This window comes from Brachycentrus maculatus, unplaced genomic scaffold (assembly GCF_059751285.1).
Source record: "Brachycentrus maculatus isolate JH-2025_06_01 unplaced genomic scaffold, ASM5975128v1 h1tg000052l, whole genome shotgun sequence".
Lineage (NCBI taxonomy): Eukaryota > Metazoa > Arthropoda > Insecta > Trichoptera > Brachycentridae > Brachycentrus > Brachycentrus maculatus.
Genome location: NW_028280806.1, coordinates 228 through 12,500, shown reverse-complemented (window position 1 = coordinate 12,500; position 12,273 = coordinate 228). Strand labels below are relative to the sequence as shown.

At 52.1% G+C, this 12,273-nt stretch overlaps 1 non-coding gene and 2 pseudogenes across 1 annotated transcript; all 3 read right to left on the bottom strand.

Annotated features, from left to right (window-relative positions):
- The window catches only part of LOC148312007 (large subunit ribosomal RNA), a 9,198-nt pseudogene extending 2,045 nt beyond the window's left edge, over nucleotides 1–7,153 (bottom strand).
- Nucleotides 7,154–7,490: 337 nt separating this feature from the next.
- On the bottom strand, nucleotides 7,491–7,652 carry LOC148312006 (5.8S ribosomal RNA; annotated as a pseudogene).
- Nucleotides 7,653–8,009: 357 nt separating this feature from the next.
- On the bottom strand, nucleotides 8,010–9,949 carry LOC148312005 (small subunit ribosomal RNA). Its single transcript, XR_015839298.1, has one exon. It is a non-coding gene; the product is annotated as a small subunit ribosomal RNA (ribosomal RNA).
- Between the last annotated feature and the right edge of the window lie 2,324 nt (nucleotides 9,950–12,273).

The window sequence follows — 12,273 nt, the reverse complement described above, 5'->3', positions numbered from 1 at the left end:
ATGATATGGGCGCCGGTTTCGGTTGTCATGCACCCCGCCCGGCACCCAATCGACTGTGTCGTGCTACCATCCGTCCCTACACGCCGCCCACGTGTCGCTCGGGTTCTTGACGGCAAGCAGTTGATGTGGACGTGGTGATAATTGATATAGTCACGCCCTGGGATCCCGTTGGCACACGCCAGGATCCAGTCAGTGGAGTACTTGGATGCGGCCGACTCGGCGAGTTCGGCGCCATCCACTGACTCTCTCAGCCGCTTCGCGAAAAGAGCTTTGGTCTCTAGAGCATTCTTGCTCTTGTTGGCAGCCATCCGCTCTTGGCACCAGCGCATCTGTCTCTGGATTAGATCCAGATTGAAACACGCCTGCGCCAGAGGGATGGTGGAGTCCCGCAGTTTAACCAGACGGTTATACCGCAGGATCGGTATGGAGTATGCGAACGAGGGGATACCGAGACCTCCATCTTTGGTAGATGCGTGGAAGTAGCCCGTCGTCAGGTCGTGGGGAAAAGAGAGCCACTTTCGTACGGCGCTTCGCACGATCATGTCGAGGCGTCTGAGAAGGGCTTGAGTCACCCGTCCGAACACCAGCCCGTGAGTGAAGGCCGGTATCAGATAGGTGACCAAGATTCTCATTCTTTGTTGAGGTTTGAGAGGCCCAGCTGTTATTCTCTCTAGCCTCTCCTTCAGACAAGTCGTGACTTTGCCCACCGAAGTGACTCCCCGCAAGTCAAACTCGAGTCCGAGGTACCTCCAGGTGTCGAGTGTCCGCGTGGAGGGCAGAGGCGAGCCGCATGCGCGGAATTCGCCGTCCACTACCTTCACCTTCTTCTCTCTACCGGAGGCGACCAAGGACATGGTCTGACTCTTCCCTGCGTTCAGTTGCAGACCCCTCTTAGAGAGGCAATCGGAAAATGTATTGATGGCCAATTGAAGGCCCTCCGCCGTCGTGGCTAAAAGGCAAACGTCGTCGGCGAATGCCAGCGCGTTCACTGTCTTCCCACACAGGGAGAAACCAACACCCGAAGGCAGAGCCCGCATCGCTTGATCAATCACAAGGTTGAACAGGAGCGGGCTCAGAGGATCCCCTTGTCTCACTCCGCGTCTGACCGGCATGGGTTCCGACATCCCTTCCCGCGTCTGAAGGCACGTAGCAGCCCGGCTGTATAAGAGCTTTATATATTCGGCGAACCGAACGGGCGCGCCTACCTCCACCAAGGCAGCGAGTAGTGCGTGATGTGACACGGAGTCGAAGGCTTTCGCAACGTCGGCTTGGCATATGTGGACAGATCGGCAGTAACTTCGACTCACCCACAGTACGGAGTTGAGAATGTTAATATTCTCGCTGACCCCGTCAGCTCCGGTGAGGAATGCCCTCTGTCTGTTATCAATGACGCCGGCAGAGCCGAGCCTTCTGGCCAGGATCTTGTGATAATGCCTCAGTATCACCGACTGGACGGTGATCGGGCGGTAATCCAGTGGCCCTCCGCCTTCACTCTTCTTCGGCAGGAACACGGTTCTAGCGCGTGTGAGTGTAGAGAAAGGTTTTCCTAAAAACATCAGGAGGTTGAGCACCGAGCATACGACCGCGCCGGGGGCCTTGCCCCACTGGCGGGCCGAGATACCGTCGGGGCCCTCGGCCGAGGACACTCTGACCCTCGAGACGTGCGCCTCCGAGGGTGTGACCGGTCTCGTCATGAGCCCGCTGAGAGAGTCTCTCGTCATCGTCGTACGGACAGGTTCGTCGTACGGAGCGCTTTCGGTCCCGAATATTGGCGACCACGCTTTGACGAATTCGTCGAGGGGCGGGGAGTCCACATTACTATCTTCCCCGGAGAGAACTCTCCTCGCGACCATTGACGGCCGGGAGTTCCATTGCGCCTGAGCGGCCCGGTATTCTCTTCGTCGTTTCTCGCGCCTCTGTTTCCTTCTGCTAATTCCTTCGGTAAAGGGATCGTTGCGGACTCTTCCGCGTCGGGGGGCCGGCCTCTCGGGATAGACTTTAGATAGCCACCTCGTGAATATCTCTTCCACGTCCATCCCTGCTAGAGCTAGATTAATCACCGAAATCAGCTCTGCGGACCGGTATCCAGCTTGGTTCTCCAAATCCCCAATAAGGAGATTCAGAGTCTGGCGTAATTCCCCCAACTCGCAAGTCCTTGGGGAGGGTGGTGTCTCGCAGACCCTCCAGGCTGACGCCCGGGGGGCTGGGGTCTGTGGTCGTTCCGCCGCGGGGGCGGAAGTATCGACAGCAGGGCCCTGCGATCGCTCTGCGGCGGCGGAGTTCTCGACAGGACTATTCAGCATCGGATCACTGACGACGCCGCTAGACAGGGCACGCGCCAAGGCGTCCCTGTACGACCTCATTAGACGGATTTTGCGGATATCATCCACCGTCCAGCCAAAATTTATGTGTAGGTCCACGCTTTTGGCGTACAGTGTCTTGTTGATGTGCCTGCGACACCCTGAGCGTATGTACTCGGCTTCAGCACTCGCCACCCACTCTAGTTCGGCCGCCTGGTAGCCCCCCCTGGCTACCGTTGGCGCACTGGCAACTATCTGCGGGGGCGGAGGTTCCACGACAATCGGTCTCCCGAACAGGGGTCCAGTGTTCTCGGCCTGGAGCGCGAGTTCGGCTAAGATTCTCTCGAGCTTTCCACGATAATCAAGGCGACACCTGAGTCCCTTGATAGCTTCGAGAGATCTGCCAGCACTCGGCCGGAGCTCCAATAGCCGCTGGTTCACCCTGTCGGTTTTCCCCGAGTTGATGAGGAAAGCTTCACATCGAGCCCATAGCTCCACCTCCTCGTCGGTGTACCGAGCTTTAGTTCGGCCCACCGCGATCTCTTCGTTTGTCACTTCCTTGTGTTTCGAGACTCGGTGAACCCCCAACCCGATTTTCGTGGAAAATACGCGGTTCGGGACACAGAGCTCGCACACGAATGTCGATGCAGTGGCCTGAGCGTCATCAGACGCGGAGGCTGTTGGTCGAGTCGAGAGCACGTCAGCACCCTCCGAGAGTTCGGTGCGGTCGACTCGCCCGCCCAACAATGATGCGGGGCCAGTGGGCCCCACATTGTTGCCGTCCGAGGCTATGTTGTTCGTATTCATTATTGGGATTTTTGTTTTGTGGTGCGGGGGGTCATTTGCAGTAACCCCCCCACCGAGTCGCCAGCGCATGGTTAATTGGTTCATCTTCGGTGGGAGAACCCCACCTCCGACTATCCGGAGGTTCGCCACGTGGAGGCGCCATGTTGACTTGGGTCGCACTGCCTTACGAGGTTTTCAGTGCTCCCCCCGGACTCGACCCCGATCCCAGACGTTGGGCAGAGACGAGAGACAAAGCAGCAAGATATTATCTTCAAGAGAGAAGAGATAGAAGAAAAAAAAAAATAAGAAAAAAAAAAAAACTCCAGCACCAAAAGTTAAGATTTCCACATCTACTAATATAAGTTAAGATACTCTTATTTTTTTTTTTTTTGATTAATGTATTTGAGAGTTTTAAACGCATATTTATTTAAATTGTGCAATTTTATAAAACTTGGCGGTACCGTCACGAGCGACTGGGTTTATATACTAATAAAAAAAAAAAGGAATTTAAACTTTCAATTTCTTACATCCTCCACAAAACCTAGATGTAAGAAGGTGTTCAGTATCAAAAGGAGATGATACCGTCACGAGCGACTGGGTTTATAGACTAATAAAAAGAAAAAAAAAAGAAATTTAAACTTTCAATTTCTTACATCCTCCACAAAACCTAGATGTAAGAAGGTGTTCAGTATCAAAAGGAGATGATACCGTCACGAGCGACTGGGTTTATGCACTTAAGAAAGAAAATTTTGTTAAATTAAAGTTTCAATTTCTTACATCCTCCACAAAACCTAGATGTAAGAAGGTGTTCAATATCAAAAGGAGATGATACCGTCACGAGCGACTGGGTTTATGCACTTAAGAAAGAAAATTTGTTAAATTAAAGTTTCAATTTCTTACATCCTCCACAAAACCAAGCTGTAAGAAAAAGTAGACGATACCGTCACGAGCGACTAAAGTGTACAACCAAAAATTAAAAAAGTTAGTTTCACTAACTAACATCTTCCACAAAACCATAGATGTTAGAAAGTGATCAATAAAATTTTGAGTACCGCCACCAAGCTCGATAACTCAAAAAAAATTTTTGCATAAAAAAGGGGTGACGCCGCACCGGTCAAGCCGATGCGTACGTCACCCCAAGTGAGTATTACATTGCGTTTACATTTATTCATTGCGTTTCATTTATTTATTTATTGCGTTTTAATTTTGCTTTGCTCGCTCCGCCCAGAGCATCTGGGATGAATCGGGTCAGAGTGCCAACCCCCAGAGAGAGAGAGTCATAGTTACTCCCGCCGTTTACCCGCGCTTAATTGAATTTCTTCACATTGACATTCAGAGCACTGGGCAGAAATCACATTGCGTCAACACCCGCGAGGGCCATCGCAATGCTTTGTTTTAATTAGACAGTCGGATTCCCCTTGTCCGTGCCAGTTCTGAGTTGACCGTCGTCCGGCGGCCGTACAGGTCGCCGAGCGTGCGCGAACACGCCGGCGCCACACAGCGAGGAAGATCCGAGGGGAGGCCAAGGCGAGGCGCCGGGTGACGGAGATCCACACCCGCGCGACACCCGTTGGGGCGCCACGCGGGGGGACCCCGCCCGGCTTCCACGTCTCGGCCGATGACCTCTTCCCGACCAGGCCCGACACGCCACGGCCCTCAGAGCCAATCCTTATCCCGAAGTTACGGATCCAACTTGCCGACTTCCCTTACCTACATTATTCTATCGGCTAGAGGCTCTTCACCTTGGAGACCTGCTGCGGATATGGGTACGAGCCGGCGCGACATCTCCGCGTATCCCTCACCTGAATTTTCAAGGTCCGAGGGGCCGATCCGGACACCGCCGCATCGGCGATGCTCTTCGCGTCCCGAGCCCTATCTCCCCGCTATGGGATTCCAGGGCGCTCGAACGCTCAGGCAGAAAAGATAACTCTCTCCGGATCTCCCGTCGGCGTCTTCAGGCCACTTTGGGTTACCCCGACGAACTCTCTTGCGAGGGAACGATTTTTAAGACGGTTCCGCAGCCGGGTTCCGGAACTGCAACCGGATTCCCTTTCGCCCGACGGGTGTGATATTCTATTTATAAATAATATAATATATATATAACATAACTTTACACCATCATCGACATCGGATTTCTCCTAGGGCTTAGGATCGACTAACTCGCGTGCAACGGCTGTTAACGCGAAACCCTTCTCCACATCAGCCCTCAAGGACCTCGCTTGAGTATTTGCTACTACCACCAAGATCTGCGCCGACGGAGGCTCCAGGCGGGCTCACGCCCAGACCCTTCTGCGCACACCGCCGCGGCCATCCTACTCGTCGCGGCCTCAAAACGATCGCGCGACGCGGGCGCCGCGCGAACGTCCCACCTGCCTGCGACGGTCGAGTATAGGCTGAACGCTACAGCGCCATCCATTTTCAGGGCTGGTTGCTTCGGCAGGTGAGTTGTTACACACTCCTTAGCGGATTCCGACTTCCATGGCCACCGTCCTGCTGTCCTGAGCGACCAACGCCTTTTATGGTCTCCGATGAGCGTTCATTGGGCGCCTTAACTCGACGTTTGGTTCATCCCACAGCGCCAGTTCTGCTTACCAAAATTGGCCCACTTGGCACTCCCATCCGAGCTCCTACTTCATCTTCGAGCAAGAAGGAGATCTCACCCATTTAAAGTTTGAGAATAGGTTGAGGTCATTTCGACCCCAATGCCTCTAATCATTCGCTTTACCGGATGAGACTGTCAGAATGACGCGAACGTCATGTTTCTCGAGCGCCAGCTATCCTGAGGGAAACTTCGGATGGAACCAGCTATTAGATAGTTCGATTAGTCTTTCGCCCCTATACCCAGTTCGGACGATCGATTTGCACGTCAGAATCGCTTCGGTCCTCCATCAGGGTTTCCCCTGACTTCGACCTGACCAGGCATAGTTCACCATCTTTCGGGTCCCAGCGTGTACGCTCTCAGTGCGTCTCGATAATCGCACGGGGGCTTTCTCGAAACGCCTCGGGAATGCGGCGGGGCGTCTGGCGACGCCCGCGCATCTTCCCTGCGGCCGGCTCGAGGCCGACCTTTCACTTTCATTTCGCCTCTGGGTTTATCAGCGTTCCCAATGACTCGCGCACATGCTAGACTCCTTGGTCCGTGTTTCAAGACGGGTCCTGTGAGTGCCCAAAACAAAACCACCGCCGACCGGGACGCGTCCCGTCCGAGAGCGCGCCACTAACCGCCGGCAACCGAAAAGCGACGCCCGCGACGCACTAGACGCCGGGGGCCGCGATAAGGAAGCGGCTGTGACGCGACGGACGCCCTCACAGGTGGGGCGGACGCGATCCTCGTTCTCTACCGTCGCTCGTCAAATGTTCGACCGGCCCCGGCCGTGGACGCCGCGGCTCCGCCCCGCATAGCGAGACGGGACAACCGCACGGCGCATTCGACCGGGGCGCGACGGGTCGCGGTGTTATACTGAGGGAGAAGTGCACGCGCTCCGGGGGCCCGGCTGCGCACCCGGACACCCGCCGCCCCGACACGAGTGCCGAGGGCGAAGGTGTGCACCGAGACGCGGGCCCCGACGGAAGACGCGATGAATCTCCCCGTTCGCTCGTTTGAGTTCCACAGGTTTACCCCTGAACGGTTTCACGTACTCTTTAACTCTCTCTTCAAAGTTCTTTTCAACTTTCCCTCACGGTACTTGTTCGCTATCGGTCTCGTGGTAGTATTTAGCCTTAGATGGAGTTTACCACCCACTTAGGGCTGCACTCTCAAGCAACCCGACTCTGGGGAGAGAGACCGTCGCGGCCGGCTACCGTCGCTACGGGCCTGGCACCCTCTGCGGGTAAGCGGGCCCCGTTCAAGATGAACTTGGACAGGCAGCCGTGACTAATGACCGCGCGTGTATATATTACTCTCCTCCCTAACGCTACATTTCCCGGCGGCCCGCCTGGGCCGCAGGATTCAGCGCTGGGCTCTTCCCGTTTCGCTCGCCGCTACTCGGGGAATCCTCGTTAGTTTCTTTTCCTCCGCTTACTGATATGCTTAAGTTCGGCGGGTGATCTCTCCTGATTTGAGGTCGACGACAGAAAGATAATTTTTATATTATATATAAATAATACAGACAGACAGAGGCGCGCGGCGGCGGGACCGCGTCGAGGGCGCGAGGATCGCCCCGCGAAGATCGCAAAAGGATCGATCGCGGTTTCACAGCGTCGTCGCTAGCCCCCGGACACGCGTTAGCGTCCCGGCCGCGCGCTCGAAATTCGTCACACATTTGACCGGACGCCCGCGCGCGCGCCGACCGCCGGAGCGGGTCGGGCGGCGCGGGCGACGCCGGCAGCGCGCTCGCCGGGGCCCCCCCCCCTCGCGGACGAGGGTGAGAGACTCCGCGGCGAAGTCTGGTCGCATTGCGTGCGCGACCCTCAAACAGGAGTGGTCCGTGGACAAACTACGTCTTGCTCGGACCGCAATGTGCGTTCGAAATGTCGATGCTCATGTGTCCTGCAGTTCACACTCTGACGCGCATTTAGCTGCGTTCTTCATCGACCCACGAGCCGAGTGATCCGCCGTTCAGGGTAATAATTGTACAATTTTAAAATTGTCATTCGTTCACTTGTTTATCCGTCGCGTTTTGGGTGTTCGCGCGAGCGCAAACTGACCTTAGAAGATCAAAACAACAAAAAATAGCAACCTTAATGGTGATGCGCGCGCGCACACGCACACGCGCATCACTAAATCGCGACCGGACGCGGGCGCGGTCCCCCGACCCGTCAGGATCGAGAGAGCCGTCCCGCGACGCCGGCGGGTCCGCGGTTCGCGGCGGCGCCCTAGGGCGATCTCCGCCGCAGCGATGTCGGGCTCTCGGCCGCGCATCGTGATTCGTGTATTTTACATACAAGTATGTATATATATTACAAAATATATTATTACACAGGAAATGATCCTTCCGCAGGTTCACCTACGGAAACCTTGTTACGACTTTTACTTCCTCTAAATGATCAAATTCGGTCAAACTTTCCGACGCGTCGGACGCCCGAGACGAGCTTCCGCGCACCAGTCCGAAGACCTCACCAAATCATCCATCGGTAGTAGCGACGGGCGGTGTGTACAAAGGGCAGGGACGCAATCAACGCGAGCTGGTGACTCGCTTTTACTAGGAATTCCTCGTTCATGGGGGAGAATTGCAAACCCCAATCCCTATCACGAAGGGGTTTCATCGGGTTACCCGGGCCGTTAGGCCAAGGAGGACACGCTGATCCCTTCAGTGTAGCGCGCGTGCGGCCCAGGACATCTAAGGGCATCACAGACCTGCTATTGCTCAATCTCGTGCGGCTATATATACCGCCGGTCCCTCTAAGAAGATTTTCATTGTACGCCGGTAGTGAAGACCGCGAGACGCACGCACGCGACGCGAGCGCCGCGGAACGCGCGCACGCGGACCCTCGTGATACCGGTTGCACGTCTATTTAATAGGCTAGAGTTACGTTCGTTACCGGAATTAACCTGACAAATCGCTCCACCAACTAAGAGCGGCCATGCACCACCACCCACCGAATCGAGAAAGAGCTGTTAATCCGTCAATCCTTCCAGTGTCCGGGCCTGGTGAGTTTTCCCGTGTTGAGTCGAATTAAGCCGCAGGCTCCACTCCTGGTGGTGCCCTTCCGTCAATTCCTTTAAGTTTCAGCTTTGCAACCATACTCCCCCCGGAGCCCGAAAGCTTTGGTTTCCCGGGAGCTGCCCACCGGGTTAAAATTATGAAACTTCGGCGGATCGCTGGCTGGCATCATTTATGGTTAGAACTACAGCGGTATCTAATCGCCTTCGAACCTCTAACTTTCGTTCTTGATTAATGAAAACACCTTTGGCAAATGCTTTCGCTTTAGTCCGTCTTGCGACGATCCAAGAATTTCACCTCTAACGTCGCAATACGAATGCCCCCAGTTGTCCCTATTAATCATTACCTCTGGTATCAGAAAGCCAACAAAACAGAACCGAGGTCCTATTCTATTATTCCATGCGTACAATATTCAGGCAAGTGTTAGCCCGCTTTGAGCACTCTAATTTGTTCAAAGTAAACAGCCGCGACGGCCCGCCTCGGCGCGCGGCCGACCGTGAGGACGACCGCGACACACCGGCGGTGGACGCACCGGCGAGAAGCCCCGCAGACGTGCCTGTCGTACCGCATTCGGTAGACCGACACCGCAGGACACAATTTCAACTACGAGCTTTTTAACCGCAACAACTTTAGTATATGCTATTGGAGCTGGAATTACCGCGGCTGCTGGCACCAGACTTGCCCTCCAATGGATCCTCGTTAAAGGATTTAAAGTGTAATCATTCCGATCACGAGGCCTCGGACGAGTCCCGTATCGTTATTTTTCGTCACTACCTCCCCGTGCCGGGAGTGGGTAATTTGCGCGCCTGCTGCCTTCCGTGGATGTGGTAGCCGTTTCTCAGGCTCCCTCTCCGGAATCGAACCCTGATTCCCCGTTACCCGTGACAACCATGGTAGTCGCATAAACTACCATCGACAGTTGATAAGGCAGACATTTGAAAGATGCGTCGCCGGTGCTAGACCGTGCGATCAGCTCAAAGTTATCTAGAGTCATCTCGAATGGCGACGGACGGGGCGCGAACCCCGCCGCCGATTGGTTTTTGATCTAATAAAAGCATCCCTCCCGTTGCCGGTCAGGACCTCGTTTGCATGTATTAGCTCTAGAATTGCCACAGTTATCCAAGTAACCGTGTACGATCTAAGGAACCAAAACTGATATATTGAGCCATTCGCGGTTTCACCTTAATTCGGCTTTTACTGAGACTTGCATGGCTTAGTCTTTGAGACAAGCATATGATTACTGGCAGGATCAACCAGGGAGCTGTTCTTCGGGTTAGCTGCGTAACCGAGAGACACTGCTCGGACACGGCGTGTTCGCGCGCGGCGGAGTCACCCGCCGCGCCACGCTCTGTGACACTCACACTCCGTCGATAAAAGAACAATTTGCTCATTATCGGGCATGTGTATTGTTGTTACTCTGCCTTGCCGCTGCGGTGGTTCTCTTGCTCGAAGAGCCGAGCGGGGAGAGCAGGCGGGGATCGATCACACGGAGTGCGTCGTCGTCGCCTAAATTATGAATTCCCATTCGTAAAACGCGTACGCCGTGAGCCGTGAGGCAACGGTGTGGCCGGGGAGTTACCTCCTCCGACCGTACTCTTTTTCATTTCTTGGTCAAGTTCTACTCGCGCGGAACTCCAGAGATGAGACACGGGCGCCGGCGAAGCCAGAAGGCGAACGCCGCGTCGAGTTTCGCAAATGTACCGCCGACGCGACCGACAGATGGGCCGCCGCGGTTTGCGAACGCTGTGCAAATCAGCGCGCCACTACGGACGCGCATACAGTACCGCGGCGGCCCGGTCTCGCCGGCCCCGGCCCCGAGAGCGACTAGACCGAGGCGGGTGCGCGGATTCGGGCTTAGCGTAACTCCCGCGCGGGGTACGGCGAGTGATCGAGTCCAGATGGTCGGCGCGCATAATTTTTTTCACTTCTCTCTACACGATTTTCGTTTCGATAGCGGATACACGTTACGAATATATATACATATTTTTTACACGTCGATGCGTGTACACGCAGATATATATATTTTTTTAAAAAGTATTCATCCTCTTCTTCTTCTTCTCCTTCTCCTTATCATTATAATCATTGTTATCATTATTATCGTAACTATCATGATTATTAGTTTTGTTATTATTATTATTATTATTATTATTATTATTATTATTATTATCATCCTTCTTCTTCTTCTTCTTCTTCTTCTTCTATTCTTCGTCGTCTACTTTTCGTCTTAATCGTCTTCTTCTTCTATTCTATTCTATTCTTCTTCGACTTCCTCTTCTTCCTCTTCTTCTTCTTGCTCTTGTTCTTCTTCTTCTTCTTCTTCTTTTTCTTCTTCTTACGAAATTATTATTATTTTAACTATTACTACTATTGTTATGATAACTCTTCTTCTTCTTCTTCTCCTTCTTCTTCTTCTTCTTCTTCTTCTTCTTCCTCTTATTATTCAGTATTGTCATAACTATTATGATTATTAGTTTTGTTATTATTATTATTATTATTCTTCTTCTTCTTCTTCTACTTTTCTCCTACTTCTTCTTCTTCTTCTTCTTCTTCTATTCTTCGTGGTCCTATACCTCTTCTTCGACTTCCTCTTCTTCCTCTTCTTCTTCTTGCTCTTGTTCTTCTTCTTCTTCTTTTTCTTCATCTTACGAAATTATTATTATTATTATTACTATTACTACTATTATTATGATAACTATTCTTCTTCTTCTTCTTCTTCCTCTTCTTCTTCTTCTTCTTCTTCTTATTATTATAATCATTGTTATCAGTATTATCATAACTATTATGATTATTAGTTTTGTTATCATTATTATTATTATTCTTCTTCTTCTTCTTCTACTACTTTTCTTCTACTTCTTCTTCCTCTCCATCTTCATCATAATATATATATATATATATATTCGCGATTGCCGCGCGTCGGCGTCGCTTGACCGCGTTCAGAGCTCGATCCGGGCCTTGTCCGACGAGCCATCGAGAGGGTCGAATTAATGTCAGACGGCGAGGCATTTGGCAACCTTAAGCTGATCATAGCTACTCCCGCCGTTCACCCTTCCTTGTGTTATATTATGTATTAATAACTCCTCGTATAATATTATATATTAACTCCCACTCGTAGTACCCGCGCAGTGTGGGGTACGCGCGGCCGCTTGACCGCGTCACGAGCTCGATCCGGGCCATTCCCGACGAGCCATCGAGAGGGTCGAATTAATGTCAGACGGCGAGGCATTTGGCAACCTTAGGCCGATCATAGCTACTCCCGCGGTTCACCCTTCTCATTAATAACCTTATATTGATTAATTAATTTATTCAATTAATAATATTATCTATTGTAAATAATCCATCACTCCGACTCTCTGTTATCTCTCACATGAATAAACAATCACTCGTACTCCCCGACGAATGTCAGACGGCGAGGCATTAAGCCGTTCATAGCTACTCCCGCCGTTCACCCCTCCTTATATAATATTTTATATATATATATATATATATATATATATATATAATATATATATATATATATATATATATATATATATATATATATTATATATATATATATATATATATATATATATATATATATATAT